This window comes from Cynocephalus volans, chromosome 1, assembly GCF_027409185.1.
Source record: "Cynocephalus volans isolate mCynVol1 chromosome 1, mCynVol1.pri, whole genome shotgun sequence".
In the NCBI taxonomy this organism is placed as follows: Eukaryota; Metazoa; Chordata; class Mammalia; order Dermoptera; family Cynocephalidae; genus Cynocephalus; species Cynocephalus volans.
In genome coordinates, this window is record NC_084460.1 from 164483680 (window position 1) to 164500687 (window position 17008).

The window sequence follows — 17008 nt, forward strand, 5'->3', positions numbered from 1 at the left end:
GGTTTGGGCTTTTGCTCACTCTAACATATCAATTCAAGAGATATTTTTTGATATACTACCTCTCCTTTCCTCACTCTCTCCCCTGTACTGACTTTTTCCATTTCTCCCTCCAGATTCACTGTCTGCCCTGCTCTTCCCTATACCTGTGCTTTGATCAAGAGGCCAACACCATAAATTGCAAAACCTCGGTATCATTGCTGTCTGATCTCTAGATAGGCCATCAGGGGGAGTAGAGAGGACACCAGCAGAGGGTACCCAGGGCATTTCTTCCCCCATTGCCTTTGGGCTTCAGTTCCATGTTTGGGGCATTGGTGTGTCCCTGTACAACTCTAACCTTTCCAGGCAGCATTTCTCCATGTCCTCAGCTCTTCCAGAACTTCTATAACAGTTTCCTCTCCTTACCTCACCAGGCCTACAAGAAGTGATGGCCTCCCACTGCTGTTGGTCCCTGGGCATCTCAACGTTTCTAGGTTCCTTTAAGACTGCTCTGTAAATAGTCCCCAGAGTTTTATCTAAGTAATCCCCATGTCAGTTCAAGATGCTGACTGATACATCCCCTGTTAGCCCTTCTCCTTACTTCTTACATGTACCAATTTGTTCATAGTCCTGGCCATTGTTCACAGGATGCTGTAATGGGACACCTATTTTTTCTGCCTAGGAGTATTTTCAGATAACGGTGGAAATACAGTGGGTGTTAAAGTATTCCTCTAGAAGCAAGAAGAAGATTATCTTTTGCCAGATTGGGTCTCCTGATGTTCTTAGATTTATCCTGTATGCCACCACCTATTCACTTGCCCCGCAGGTTGCCTAGCTCTTAAGGCCTTGATTCACTACTGTGGTTAAGGATTTGAGAGGATGAATGATTTTTATACCAGCACTTGTCTAACAACTTCCAAAATGAGTAAGGCAGCACTGCAATAGAACCACAAAAGTTGTAGTCTCTGGAGAGTAGGTGTCTGGAGTAAAATTTCAAAGTGGGTAATTTGTCTCCTACATCTTTTTCTGTTTTTCTTATTGCATTCCCCTACTTCCAAGTGGCCTATGTGTGAGATGTAAGAAGGCAAACAATCTGCATTTGAAAAATAAAAAATAAAACCTTGATGAGAAAATATGGCAAAGCCAAGTTTTGGGAGGAGGAGTCAGAGCACAGTGAGGTAGACATTGTATTCTGAGTTAAACTGTACCATTTGTTTGTTATCTTAATTATGCTTCATGCTTTTGGTACAAATGTATCTGATGGGAAAATGGAAGAATAGAGTCATACTCATCCTTCTGGTCTCCTTTTTCTTTCTTGCACTAAATACAGTGAGGTCAAGAAAGCCTACAGAGTTTAAAGTTACAGTTGTCAGTCTACTATAGACTTGCCATGTACACCATCAGACCTGGAAATTCTCTTCCTCTTCAGCTGGCCCAGAGCTTCTAGATAGGTAACAAAGACAAGATCCAAAATGAAGATACTTTGAAGTCAGTAGATTGGCGAATCAAGATACTGCTCAGCAGAGAGCACACTGCAATAAAAAGGGAAAGACTCATCTCTAATATGACTTTTCTAGAAAATTTAAACACTGTCTATATTATTGGCATACAGCATCCTCTTTTTGTCCCTAGCCTGTATAATGTGTCAGAGGACCTTGAACTCTTCTCTTTAATATTACCCTTCTTGTTAATACTTGCATTATTAATTACAACTTGTTCTGTTTAATTTACTATACATCCATATCATTGATCTTTCAATTTTGAAAACACAATAGCAAAACTTTCATCCCATAGATTTGCATAAGGTCAATTATGCCATCTAAAAAATAAAAAGGTCATATGCTAAGAACATAATATATCCATACCTTTCATTAGAGGAGGTAAAATGTAATGTTTAAGAGCGTTGGTTCTGAATCATGCTGCCCATGTTTAAATCCTGGCTCTACTACATCTAGGTTTGTGATGTAAGCAAATTTCTTAACTTTTCTATGGTTAGTTTCATCTTCAAATGGAGATAATGATAATCTCTGCTTCAGTATGTTATTTTAAGTATAAAGTTGGTTAGACTAGTGCTTGAAAATGATAAGCAGAGGGGAAAAAATATATATATATATATATTTGTATGTATTCAGAAGACTTTAGACCAGCTTCCAACACCAATGTTATGACTGGTTACTTCACAATAAATAATGAAATCTTAACCTATTTTTGTCTTATGGCATCTTCAACTTTCACTGTTGGGGTAAATATTAGAATACAAGTCTTGAATAAGTTTGCTTTACCTGCACACAGGTGCCAATGCAATCCTACACCAGAGAGGTAGGAAGAGTAGAAACTGGGGAGCTGTGGCTATAAAGAATGTCCTGGACTCTTTCTTGCTTTTCTATACCCATTTTATACAATATTTATAAAGATTCATAAAATATATTCTGTGTTAGCATACTATATTTAATATACTTATAAATACATACTTTAGTATTTATAAGATATTTATGCCCTAAAAGGACTTGTCCATTAAACAATCAGGGTTCATATTTCCAGTGTAGCCTGCTTACTCCCGTGAGAATCAAAGAATAGCAGGCTCAAGGTAAGAAGTCAGTATACAAGTTGAGATGTTGCCTCTCATTTTCCTCTCTCTTTTCATCCAGGCCCACCAAGTTATAAAAGAATTGAGGCCATTGTGTACTACTCTTATTCTAACACTGCCTGATCTTAGAAAGGGATCAATTGCAAAGGATCATATGAATCGACCTTGGAATAGTGGAGTGAGTTTGAAGCATCTGTCTTGGGAAGGATTTTATTTCATAGGCCTGTTGATTTGCTTAGGAGATATAGCATATGACGATCCTACGAATGACTAAAAAATACAGAGTAGCAGATCCAAATTGAAGAAGTAGTTTTTCCAAGGTATAATGTCTTAAAAATTGAGAAGCTGGAGATCATTTCAAAGATTGCAGGTGAGCTCCATAGCTTCAACAAAGAAATACAAAGAGCAATACATAGATTACTCTGGATGTATTAGCTCAGAGAGTAATTTAGTTACACTGTGTGTTTCTGGAAAAGACTATAGAGAAAAGGTTTAATTTGTGGAGATTTGCTGACTTTCTGGAAGCACGGAAGAAAAGATATGAGAGAGAAAGAAGGAGAGATATCCGTGTTGGATAGAACTAAAATGCATGGAATGATACTCAAATTCAGATTGGGATGTAAACTGGAGACGTGTGTGTGTGTGTGTGTGTGTGTGTGTGTGTGTGTGTGTGTGTGTGTGTGTGTGTTAGCTTCATTTTTTTACATTAACATGTATTGCCCTTATAATAATAACTTCTTTAAAAATGTATAAGAAAACATAGGATCATCTTCTAATCAAGTAGGTATAACAGCAGAAGTAAAGTACAAGAAAAATGCATGAGTCCTGAAATAAACTCAATTTCACTGAGTTCTTAGTAAACATTGAAATCTCCAGAACCACGGTCCGGGCTCAGTTTCACTGACTCTCGTAAAGACAGTACCAGAATATTACTCAGAGTAAGTTGAGAGTACTACTTGATTTATCAAAACAATGTCCTGGCTGAATCACTAAAGATTATTCTAGAGCAACCAGATGGAATGTGCCCTGAAATAAATATGATTTGGACTCATTTAAACTAGGATTTAATATCAAGTCAAGGTAGCATGTGAAGGAAATGCAATCATTTTCTAAAATGTGAGGAAGTATACTGAACCTTGAAAACTGTAAAAGGTGCTTTGTGGAGGATGGCTACATGTCCCTCCAACCCATATAAAATAGTAAATCAAACAGCTGATCAAAATATAGGACTTTTGAACCTCTGCTCTGCATGTTTTCTTTCTCTTTGTAGACAGCTACCTATGTTGCTAGTGACCCTTGAGGCTACTTCTTAAACCCCTATTCCAAAATCTCCTTGCTGTGCTCTTATGTTACATTACTTGTAAGACTAAACAAAGTGGGTTAGTTGTCTTTCCAATTGGTACCCATCTTCCAATTCCATCATTGCCCCCCCAGTCTCAAGACCAAGCAAAAGAGTAGGCCAACCCCATCTAAAGAAACAGAATTTTTATCAAAACTAGCATGGCAGCCTGAGGCAGGTGAAGGAGGCCAAATAAAAAAGGAAGGAAAGGAAGAAGGAAGGAAAGAGAAAAAGAAGTAAGGAAGGGGAAAGGGAAAGGGAAGCAGTTTCAGCTATTATTATTGGGATGTAAAAATTCTACACTGAGATTCTAGGTAATGTAAGGATTTGCTTGGAGTTCATTAACAGTCAGAAAACCTTGACTCCAAGGATATATCTGGCTAGCTGTGTAACTTCTTTGATTGTCATTTTCTTTTGGGAGATGATATACCTTATGGATATTTTGTATAATTAAGTAAAATTTGAATAATGAGTCCTTCATGTAGTAGGCACTCAATGAACACTAGTTCTCTGGCCTAGAACCAATTAGAAGAGACTGCTTGGATGCATACGTTTTGCATTCACTTCTTTAGGCTATTAGATAATGAAAGGAAATTTATAATGTCTAGCTGGGAAACCATATAAATTTTAAATAACAGAAAATGGACTCAGGCAGTGTGATAAAAGATCTTATACTTAAAAATGAATAGACTACTAATACACATGCATTAAATTATGCCATTACAACCTTCAATTCTCTCCTATTTTATAACAATAATGTTTGCATCTAGCATGATAAACCTTCATTATTTGTACCCAGAAATTATGGAGTGTTCATTTAAGTGGGAGTGGACATTTATTTCCTATGTAACATGCAAGTGGAAAAGTTGGGATTTTTCTGAAAGAAACATGCAAGTCTAAGAAACAACCTAAGGATCAGAGCCATGCCTAGAACATATAAAAGCAGAAAGATTACTTCAGAACCCCTTCTTCAGGGATCCTTTGCTAATGCTTTGTAGCGACTCAGACGATGAAATTAGAGAAAGGTAAAATACATGGCTTTACCAATTGATGTAAAAAGCATAAGGAAGTTCTCATATACATCCAGATAGGCCATAATATCCAACCCCTGTACTTCCAAAACTGGCAAGATGAACGAGTAAAAATTTCCATTTCTTCCGTGGTCATGCAAGTATTGTTTGTTTATTTTGTTTGTAATATTTTTCAGGTATCTCTTTGATGGTCAAATATGTAAAAATAAGTTTTAAAATATTGAGCTCCAAAACGCAGTCAGTTATTCTTGGCACCAAGGTGTAATTAATGAAAAAAAGAAAATAAGAAGATAGTCACTTTGTCACCACTCAGATACGCCCAGACACAGAGGAGATAGTCAGCAACTGTCTGCATGCATATTATACTCCTGAATTATGTTGTTATTTGATATGACCATATGAAAATGTGTAATCAAATTAAAGATTTGATTCCATTTATCTTCAATTACCACATATTTTTAATCTCTGTAACAAAGTAGAAATTATAATGTGAATTGATTATTTCACATGGCTGGATGGGTAACATTTTTATGTTGAAAATAATAAATAGGATTGAAACTTTGCATTCAGAGAACAAGGAAATTAAGTATTTTTATTTTATTCTTAGTTTCTTCTTGATTGTTGTTTAAAAAAACACATAACATAAAATTTACCATTTTAACCAGTTTTAAGAGTACAGTTTAGTGGTGTTAAGTACATCTACATTGTTGTGAAACAGATCTCCAGAACTTTTCCATCTTGCAAATCTGAAACTCTAAACCCACAGCTACATAAAACATCTTAAAATTATATCATTTTATTTTAAACTGATAACTTCAGTTACATGCAAAAATGTTACTTCTTTATAACTCTACCCCCCACACATACCTTGTGTTATCAGTGTCACAAATTACATCTTTATATATTATATACCCATTAACATATACATATAGTTTTAAAAATATTATTCATGTTTAAATTCTTTGCACCAAAATTTCAATAGTACAAATTAATATATTTATTCAGGTATTTACCTTCACCAGAGAAGCTTGTATTTTCATATATTTTCATATTGCTTTATGTTGCTCTTTATCATCCTTTCATTTGAACTGGGAGGACTCCCTTTAGCATTTCTTGTAGAGCAGGTGTAGTGGTAATAAACTCCCTCAACTTTTGTTTGTCTTAATTCCTCCTTTGTTTTTGAAGGACAGTTTTTGTAGATATAGTATCCTTGGTTGACAGTCATTGCTGTTGTTGTTTTCCAACACTTTGAATATATCATTCCCTTCCCTTTTTGCCTGCAAAGTTTCTGCTGAGAAATCTACTGTTAATTTATGGAAGCTCCCTTGTATGTAATAAACCACTTTCTCTTGCTGCTTTCAAGGTTTTCCTTGTCTTTGACTTTAGACAGTTTTATTTAGGTTTCTTGTTGTGATTCTCTTCTGTTTTATCCTAGTTGGAGTTGTATGAACTTTTTTTGAATCTGTTTGTTCATTTTTTCCCTCATATTTGGGGGATTTTTACACTATTCCTTTAAATAAGCTCTTGAACCTTTCTCTCTCTTTTTTTTTTTTTTCCTGCTGGGACAGTTATAATGCATATATTGGTCTGCTTGATAGTGTCTATAAGTATAAGTCCCTTAGGTTCTCCTCACCTTTCTTCTTTGTTTTCTTTTTGCCCCTTTGACTTAATAATTTCAAATTGCGTATCTTCGGTTTCATTGATTTTTTTTCTTTTCCTGATCTTTTCCTGCTGTATAAACTCTAATGAATTTTTCCATTAAGTTACTTTATTTTCAGCTCCAGAATTTGATTCATTTTAGTTTCTATTTTTTTCTTGATATTCTCTTTTTGTTTATTCCTTGTTTTTCTGAAACAAAATATTCTCATTGTGTTCATGCATTGTTTTCATTTCAATTAAGTAAAAGTAATTGTCTGTATTCTTTTTTTAGTTTATTGAGTATCTTTATGGAAGTTATTTAAAATTCTTTTCAGACAGCTCCTAGGACTGCATTTCCTTAGGGTTGATTTCTGGAGTTTTATTTTGCTCCTTTGATTTGGCTGTGTTTCCTTGTTTCTTTGAATACCTTGTAATTTTTTGCTGTGATTTGAGCATTCAAAAAAACAAGCACCTCTCCCAGCCTTTGCATACTGACTTCATGCAGGGGAAGAGCTTCACCAATCAGCCCTGCTGGAGATTCTAGGACCTCTCAAACTTTTTTTTTATCTCCTGTTTACCCTAGCATCTGCCTGCAGAACTGCAGCTTTAACGTCCTACTCACCTCTGTTTTCAGCAGCTTCCAAACTGTGGCACCAATCCTGTCAGTGCTCCAAATCATGCAAGACAGAAACAATCCCCTCAGGCAATCCCCAGAAAAGCCAGAACATTGGGATCAAGGTCCAGATTTTTATTTCTGTCCTGAGGGTAAAGCCTTAGTCTGGGAGGTTTCCTCCAGGTTGTTCCACACTATGCCATATAAAGGAAGGGGCACAAATGGTGCACTGAATGCTATGAATTTTTCTACTCAATTCACTGGCATTTCCTTTTGGTTTTACAATAGCCTGGGTGATGTAGCTTTTCAACTGCTCTCTAGACTTTTCAACTACTCTCTAGACACAGAGGTATTCTTGTCTGTATATTGTTGTTAATTTGGTATCTCTGTGGAGGAAGAAGTTTCTGTTGCTTCCTAACATCTTTTGCTGATGTCACCTCAAGTATGTTTGTTTTTTTATACCAAATACTCACTTGGTTAACAGGCCCACTCAATGAAAATATCTAAGAAATGTTTTACATCCATATAACATGATATCACAAGTAGCAAATTGTGAAACAAGCTGCAGTCAAAAATGAATCTGCAGTAAACATATAATGATTGAACCCTACCTAATGTTGCTCTCAGACACCTGCACTGTTTGCAGTGTTCTTACAGTGAGTAAAACTGTTCTCTTCTGTAAAGTTATGAAAATGCCTCTTCAGTAAGGAAACAGAGTAGTCAACTAGAACAATTTTTTAAAAAATATCCCTCAGGAAAGCACCAATAAGAAACAATTGAGAGTTAAAAAGTAATTGAGTATAGGCATAAAACAAAAATTTGATATTGTCATTATAAAAAACAATCTGAATTGAATAAGGAAGCATGGAATAATGGAAAACCCCCTCGGTGAGTCATATATATTTAATAAGTCACTATGCCATTCTAAGAATCTGTAGAGAAAGATACAGATATCTACTGTTGTACTATATGACAGTTCTGTGATGTTCAGAGGAAATAATGCATAAAAGTTCTTGATAAATTACAACACTGTTTTCAATCATATTATTTCCGCACTTTCCCCTTCTTCCTCTGTTGAATACAAAGTAGTTCTCTGATCTTTTCCCTGTCTTATCTTCCTCATATGGGATATGGAAAAATCCTAAATTCACAAAGAAGTCAATGCTCCCTACTAATTTCCTGCTACGTACATGAAGCATTTAATTTCAGACATTCTAAAGGTCTTTAGAGAGGTTATAGAGCTCAAACTTTTATGGCTCTAAGCCTTGGACATTTCACAAATGTCAACTTCAGTTTGGGGGGCATTTTTGACAGATTAGCTATGAAAACAGTTTGACAGTATTTGGCAAAATGGAATCAATTGCAATTACATCCTACAAGATTAACTCTACCCACTGCTTCATACTGCCACTGAGGGACATGTGAGGAGCACGGAATATTCATATCAGATGACATAACCTGGAATAACCATAAATAAAGGAAATGGAGTAAAAAGTTAATAATTGTGAGAGCATTCTTTATGACAATCCCTAAAAGAAGTCCTTATGGTAGGGACTTATGACTTATAACCACTTTATGATGTAGGCATTCTGATAGCCATGCTATTAAAGATGAAACCACGATAGGAAAGGTGAAATAATTTGCCCAAAGTTCATAAAGATAGTTGACAGGAAAGGAAGAATTTGAAACCATGTGTGTTTTTTAATTATATTTATCTATACTTAAAAATGTAGATGTATGTACCTACATTTTTAAAATTGGATATTTCTCATTAAAAATAATTTTTTTTTTTTTTTGTCTTTTTCGTGACCGGCACTCAGCCAGTGAGTGCACCGGCAATTCCTATATAGGATCCAAACCCGCGGTGGGAGCGTCGCTGTGCTCCCAGCACCGCACTCTCCCGAGTGCGCCATGGGCTCGGCCCTCATTAAAAATAATTTAAAAATTAGAGAAAATTCAACCGAGAAAAGATATGACATTGTAAAAAAAATCATTAGAAAAAAATGTAACTTTGAAAGTCACATATGAAAAACTTTTAATAACCATTTAGCAACATTCAATCAAATCAAATGTTATGAAGGAAATATCTACTGCTAAATACTTGAAATTGTGGTGATTATCTGTAAGGTCCAGGGAGGAAGAAGTTTTAAAGCAAAACATTTTACCTTGGGTCTATGAACTTTGCCACACTTGTGAAGACCCTAAAATTTTAAATATAAGTTTGTGTTTCTGTACCCTTGGTTCTGGAGAGGGGTTCATAACTTTAGTCTCAAAATGTCCATCATCCAAATAAGGGCAGTAGTTAGTTTTTCAAAAGGAAAAAAATAAAACTTGTTTTAACAAAACACTTTGCAATCCCTCTTTTATTTCTGGCCTCTTCTTAAATATTTTAATGTAGACTGTCAAGCTGTAGAGAAAATGTAATTTTTATGCTTTTTGGTAAAACAGCTAAATATGCTGCCTATTTAGAATTAGGCTGGTTTTTTTCTCATGGAGTCGAAAGTGTAGTTAACAACAGAACCAGTGAAAAATGTACTCATTTTACAAAGTCTGCCTAAATGATTCCAAATACAGTCCTAACATGGAAATTCAGCCATAATTAAATTTAAAGACTAAAACAAATATGTGTAAAAAGATTCTGCTAATTACGAGAAAATGTAAGTCCAGGGATACATTATGAAGAGACACTGAAGTGGAATCTCAGCAGCAAGCTAGGCTTGGAAAGCTGGGGGGGAAAAGAAGAAACACATTAACATGATAGGCAGGAAACACACAAGGTGTAGGGTAATTCTCTTCAAAACACATAAATTCGGCAAGATCACCAAACACCATAAATAATTTCAATAGTTACAAACAAAAAGACTTATTTATAGTCTTAGTGCAGAAAAATCAAATTAGTCTTTTAAATTTGGACCATGAAATCCTAGCAGATTCCTAAGTGGTACAATGACTATGAAGGAAAGCTGTGCAACTATGTATCACACACAGACCTAAATGTTTTGAGAAGCCTATAATTTAGCTTTTGTTCATCCTTTGTATTTGTTTCTCTGTTCCTTGGACATCCCTGGCTTTTGGTGTTCTTTTTATTCTTAGTGAAATTTTGAATAGGATTTCACAGTAGGGAGCTATTTTGAAAATAGGGTTCTGTCATCAAATGATCTCTTGTAAAAATATTTATTTTTTAACTTTACATAATTTTGTAAAAATGACTTATTTTTTCAAACTACAAATTCTGATACCACAGTAGCATAAAAAGCTAGCTTTTCAAGTACAGAAATATTCTCATTGTGTTATTTATTTCAATAGAAAGAGAAAAGATGATACACTCCTATCTAGCCTGCAATGAAAACTCAGAAGATTTAAAAAATTAAATTGGGCAATAAAGAGCAGAAATGTACTATAAGTCAAGAAAAGGGAAAAATGTAAATAGACTTGTGTGGTAGAAGAAAACCACATGCAAATATAACTGAAAATGATCTTTAGAAAGACTTAGGATAAATTTAGTAGCCATGAGTACACCAGCGCATTTTTTAAAAATATGTCTCCGTGGATGTCCCATGGAACTAATTTCACTTTGATATTCTCAGTTCAGCCAAGTTCAAAGATCTCCATAATTTTTTATTACATTTTCTTCCCATTAATGACTTTGCCAACACATTCTCTGGACTATCTGCCTTTATTTATCTTTTTCTATGTCATTCCTTCTTCAAAACGTGGCTCAAAACTTAACAACTCACAGAATTTTCTTCTAACATTTACCACCATTTTACTTTTCACCTCACTCTGCAATTTTCAGTAGTCCCCCATTATCCATGGTTTTGCTCTCTGTGGTTTCAGTCACCCGAGGTCAACCACAGTGCAAAAATAGGTGAATATAGTGCAATAAGATATTTTGAGCGAGAGAGACCATGTTCACATAACTTTTGTTACAGTATATTGCTATACATTTTATTTTATTATTAATCATTGTTGTTAATCTGTTCCTGTGCCTAATCTATAAATTAAACTTTACCATAGGTATGTATATACTGAATAGGAAAAAACATGGTATATACAGGGTTCGTTACTAATTGTGGTTTCAGGCATTCGCTGGGGGTCATGGAACGTAACCACCATGGATAAGGGAGAACTACTGTACTCTCTTTCTACAGATGTTTGTCAATAAGCTTGTGTGTGTGTGTGTGTGTGTGTGTGTGTGTGTGTGTGTGTGTGTGTGTGTGTGCGCGCGCGTGCGCGTGTGTTTACATGCATACGTGTGAATATGCATGTGAGTGCTTTTATGTCGATGGTATCCAGATAGCTTATCAAAGAACTTTCTACCCTAACGCCCATACCTCCTAGAATAGGGCTCTGATACAAAGGAAAAACTCAATAAATGTTGCTGAACCACTGACTGTAGTAACAATGATTTTATTAGGATAAAAACATAATTAGCACTTGCAGATCACATTAGGGCTTAACAAAACATTCACATACACAGCTTATATGCCTATTATTTTATAATGTATAATTTACTGCAGTGTATCTATTGACAATTAAAGAGTATAATAACAATGATTTGTATTTAGCTTTGAAATGTGGGGATCTCCTTTATATTTATGCATGAGGATATACTGGGAATTTATAACATTTCAAATTAATAATGTATCATTTGGATGGTTGCTCAGCAACCCCATTATGCTTCTTTACTTAAGATATGCCTACTGTGTATAACATCTGCTTCCATTCTGTCATCTAGTTTGAGTTAAACTTTTCTTCCATCCTCGGCTAACAATAAAGATTTTAGTTTCAAAGGGCCGAAACTGGAGCTAAGCTGCAAATACACACATCCACTTCTCTCTCTCTCTCTTTTTTTTCCCCCAGTAGCTGGCCAGTACGGGGATCCTAACCCTTGACCTTGGGCTAGAACATTGAGCTCTAACCAACCGAGCTAACCTGCCAACCCCCACACCCTCTTCTCATTTACTTCTACCAGCCTTCAGGCAATATGCAGAAGCGTGGTGAAGAAGGAAAGAAAATCGACACATTTGCCCAAGTCTCAACAGTGGCCATCTAAAGACAATACTAATATAGGCTTATCTGATAGCAAGATCTGGAATTTGATGAAGAAAAGGTTAACATATTGGGTACAGTTGGAATACTTTCTAAACTTAGCCTAAAGGTAGTCTGTGATTACTAATAAATCTCATAAAACCCAGGGCTAAAAGTAATGTAATAGATCCAGTTTTTAAAATGGCCCTTTGTTAAATGGGATAGAAAATTCTTAAAAAGCACTTTATTTTGACCAAATTAAGAACAACTATACTTTTTAAAACGTTTCTTTAGGAAAAAAAAAAAAACTTCATATATATAGCAAAGAAAGAAAATAAGGAAGAATGTTTACATATACTTTAACAAATAACCTTAATAAATGTTTTGTTGATATACAACAAATAAATGTTTTGTAGACCCAGAGGCTAGTCCATAATATTGATTTAAAGTTTAACTCCACATAAGAAAGTGAAAAAAATGTTGAGTATGTACAATACTATATGATAGAATATTACATCTATTTACACTGAACTGTATTATTATTCAATATAAATCTGAGAGTTCTTCATGTTAGCATATCAAAATTTCTCTTATTCTTTTAACTGACTGTGAATGTGTAATGCGTTTACTCCATTTTCTGTGAATGGACTTTACGTTGTTTTAAGTTTTTTGACCCTTGCAAAAAAATTACTCACTTAATAGCTAGGTATATACATCATTTTGCCCATGAATATATTTATGTATAACATAAAGTCTTAGAAGTGGAATTGATGGATAAAAAATGGTGGCATTTGGATGTGTTGTCCCCTCCAAAACGCGTGGAAATCTGATCCTCAGTGTGGCAGTCCTGGAAGCTGTTTGGGTAATGGGGGCAGATCCCTCATGAATGGATTAAAATTTATTATTATCATTATAATTGCTTTAAAGACATTCCACATTCTAGCATTTTTAAGAAACTTTTCTAATTTTTCTTGCACTTTTATGATTTCCTTGAATAAATTTAAATGTTTCACCCTTTTGGAATTTATTTGGTGCAAGACATAAGGTCCAGTGCCAACTTAAATTTTTTTCCAAAATTGCTACCTCATTATCCCAGTACCAATTTTTGATAACCCAATCTTTTCCCTGTTGATTAGAAAGGATGGCTTACCATATATTAAATTCTTAAATGTGTATAAGCCTATGTTTTTTAACCTTATATTCCTTTCTGTCGGTATGCCTCTATTTCAACATTACTCTGATTTCAATTATCAAAGCTTCATATGAAATTAGAGATGTTCACTCTTTCTTGGTCTTCTTTCTCTCAATTTTCTGATTTACTTTTTCTATTCTGTTTTGCCATATAAGCTTTAGAATCAATTTTTAAAATTTTTAATACTTTTATTGGGACTGTTTTAGATTTATAGATAAATATAGGGACACAACACTTTTTATGATGTTGAGGCTTTCTCTACAAGGACATGGTATACAATTTCATTTGTCCAAGACTCATTTTGCATCCCCAAGAACCATCCTAAAGTATTCTTTATATACATTGTGCATATTTCTTGTCCTTCATGGGAATCTTATTTTATTTAGTGTTGAATCTTAGTGGAGCCTTTTCTTCCGTTATAGCTTCTGCCTAGTTGATTGATTATATATAATGGCTATTAGTTTTTGTATATTAATTTTGTATTGAGACACATTTCAGAATATTCTTACTTTAATTTTTTAGTTATTTCCTCAAAATTCCACTTGTATAAAATATTGTCAGCAAATAATGCAATAATTTTAGACTCTTCAAAAATGATATATTTATAATATCTTCATGTTTTCTGTTTGCATTGACAAGTATTTCTGAGGTACAAACAGTCTTTCAAAGCAAAATCAAAATAAAAAAAAACAGAAAGCACCCAGAAGCCATTAAAAATATAACTGATAAATTATAATCTCTAAAAAAGTTCACCACAGCAAAATCCACCATAAAGTCACTAAATCTAAAATTTGATTTAAAAAAAATTTTGAGCTTATTAAAGCACTCTTACAAATCAAGAATTTCAACCACTAAGTAGAAAAATGTGCAAAAGTTGTGAGGATATACTCATAGAAAAGAAAATAAAATTATTCTGAACATGAAAGGATGCTCAATATCACTTTTCACATAATAATTACAAATTAAAACTACCCTATAATTTTTAACCTAGCGGTTTGGCAAAGATCAAAAGTTTTCATAAGAATGTACAAGAACCAGCACTTTCACATATTGCTAGTGAACATTAAATAACAGCCATAATACTGGATTTTCCTTGGCCCTGACTAATACGGCAATAATTTCAGATTTTAGGTTGAGATAAATATATTTCACCACTTTATTTATCTATTTAAATTTTATTAAAGACTTTCCACCTACAATGGATATCAAATATTATCAAACACTTAGTCAACACACTTCCTGATTATATACTATTCATTACATTATTACCACTGCAGTAATGAAGATAGCTAACATGTCTCAAAATCTACAGAATAAAGCTAAAGTAGTGCCTTGAAGAAAAGTTCTAACAATGAATTATTACATTTAAACTAGGAAGTAAATAAAATATCTGAAAACAATGCAGCGTGGTTTATCCCTTACTCCCAGGCCTGATACTGAACAAGAAATATAAGGAATACTATTGCCTCAAAGGATTTTCTTGCATTTGGTGTCCTGCACCTGTTACTTCAAGCCTCTGAAAAAAATTATTATATTTATTTTTGATACTCAGATACTTTGCCTTGAATTCCCTACCTTTTGTTTATAGACTAGCTTCCTGATTAATATAATAAAAACAGTATATTAACATAAAAATTGTTATAATACATCATTTACTGATTGAAGGTTCAACATTTATAGAGCTGATTTCTTGCTTGCTCAGACCTATGAAATGAGAAAACCCTTTCTCCCCTTGGCTCATCTCACTGGAGTCATCCTTTGCCTTTCTGGACTTAAACCTCCATCCCGCTTTCATATCACTGAAGTCTTAGCACAACCATTTACCACCACACCAATCACTCCTGTCCTGATGCAGTCCCAAGTCCAGATGGGGAAGCTCTTTCAACACGGAATTTTCTGGATACATTGTGCCTACCAAGTAGGGTGAGAAGGGGAGTTTTTAGGAAATAAAATATGTAAATCTGTGTAGCTTCTCTGAATATGTTGATGTTGACATACCCATATAATTAATATAATATATTCATGTGAAATATAATTGGTTTTACTCTCCCTAAAGTTTTATTTCTCCTACATTCAGAGATTTATTTTGTTTGTTTTCTTTCATTTTTTTTTTTTTTTGGTTTTGTTGCTATTTTTACCATCTAGAATTTCCTCATGCCTCTGGTGTAGAAGAGAAAGTATGAAAATATCAGTCAGAAAACCTTCTGTTATAATCACATTGATGCTTTGCAGCAGAGCTTACTAAAGAAGAGCACACATGTTCACAGTGGCAGGTTGTGAGTAATAAAAGGCCTAAATTTAGAATGGACCTAATTTTATTGCTTACCATGAATGGTACTGTTTATGTGCAACACGGCCAGTCAAGGATATACTTGTTCCTGAAAATTCTCTAAAAGACATTCCAAATAACTAAAGAGTTGGCTCCGTTAACACAATACTATTGAGCAACCTGTCTATAAAGAAACCTATTTATGTGCTTAGTTTACGGGTGATATAACCAGTTTAAATGGTAGAAATAGTATATTAATATATAAGTCATTATAATATATCATCTACTGAATGTTAAGTGGTCCAAGCTTTCTTAAACTGAAAGGAAGTAATTCCTTGTGGTTTATCTTGCTTTTAGGGTCTGCTGTTGTCTGGGTGTAAGTCATTCATCACCATGTCTATTTTAAAAGCAGAGGCTTTTAAAAGTTCTTATGATAAATGTCCAATATTGATATTTAGAATATAAAACTAGAAATATAATTTCCTTTATCTAGCTAATTTTATTTAAATAATTGCATAGTGCATGGCATTCAAGTAAAATTTCTTTATAAATTCTGCTCTCATTTCCTAAGCTTTTTCTAGTGTGAGATATAACCTCTTTATCCAAGACAGGTGATCATAAACACATTGATTAAATCAGAATCCCCTTCAGGTGCAGGGCATCTTGTTTTCACACTGATATGAAAGGTATGATGCTATGTTTACAAAGACCTAACATTTGAGAACAGACTAATAATGTTTTTTTAGATTGAGAAATGCAGAATTATAAAGACTCTCTAAATATGTAGGATTCTGCAAATATGACTCTTTTATAGGAATTATTCAGTATATACTCTTTAGATTTTATACAATATTATTTGATCCACCACATTTTCTACATTGTAATAAAAAGTCATTATATAATATTTCATATGAACCAGACTGATTAAATAGTAATTTCTTAGTTACGATGGTGGAATTTAGAAAAAGACCTTATGGCTTTAGATGGTGATCATTTAAATAGTGATTCTAATTCACAGACTATGACAAGGACACAAGCTAGCTTTAACACCATCACCATGCCTCCTAAGACCCAGCAATGAAGAAAAGAAATTTATGGAAGCTCAAGAACAGAATTAAGGGCTCCAGTAAAATCTTATTATCCTAGGACAAAAAACACAAATTTTAATGTCAGAGAAGACTTGTGGTCATTGCTGACAAATCCATAGTTTCTAGGACGCTCATTCATTTTATGTACAGACCTAGAAGAGACGGAACTTCATCATATGCCAATGAGGATTTAGCTCCTTAAAACCAGGTATAAAATTAAGGACCCAGATAAAAATTACATCCA

At 34.1% G+C, this 17008-nt stretch overlaps 1 pseudogene; it reads left to right on the forward strand.

The window, feature by feature from the left end:
- LOC134362974 (large ribosomal subunit protein uL18-like) overlaps nucleotides 1-17008 on the forward strand; it is a 148797-nt pseudogene that overhangs the window by 66644 nt on the left and 65145 nt on the right.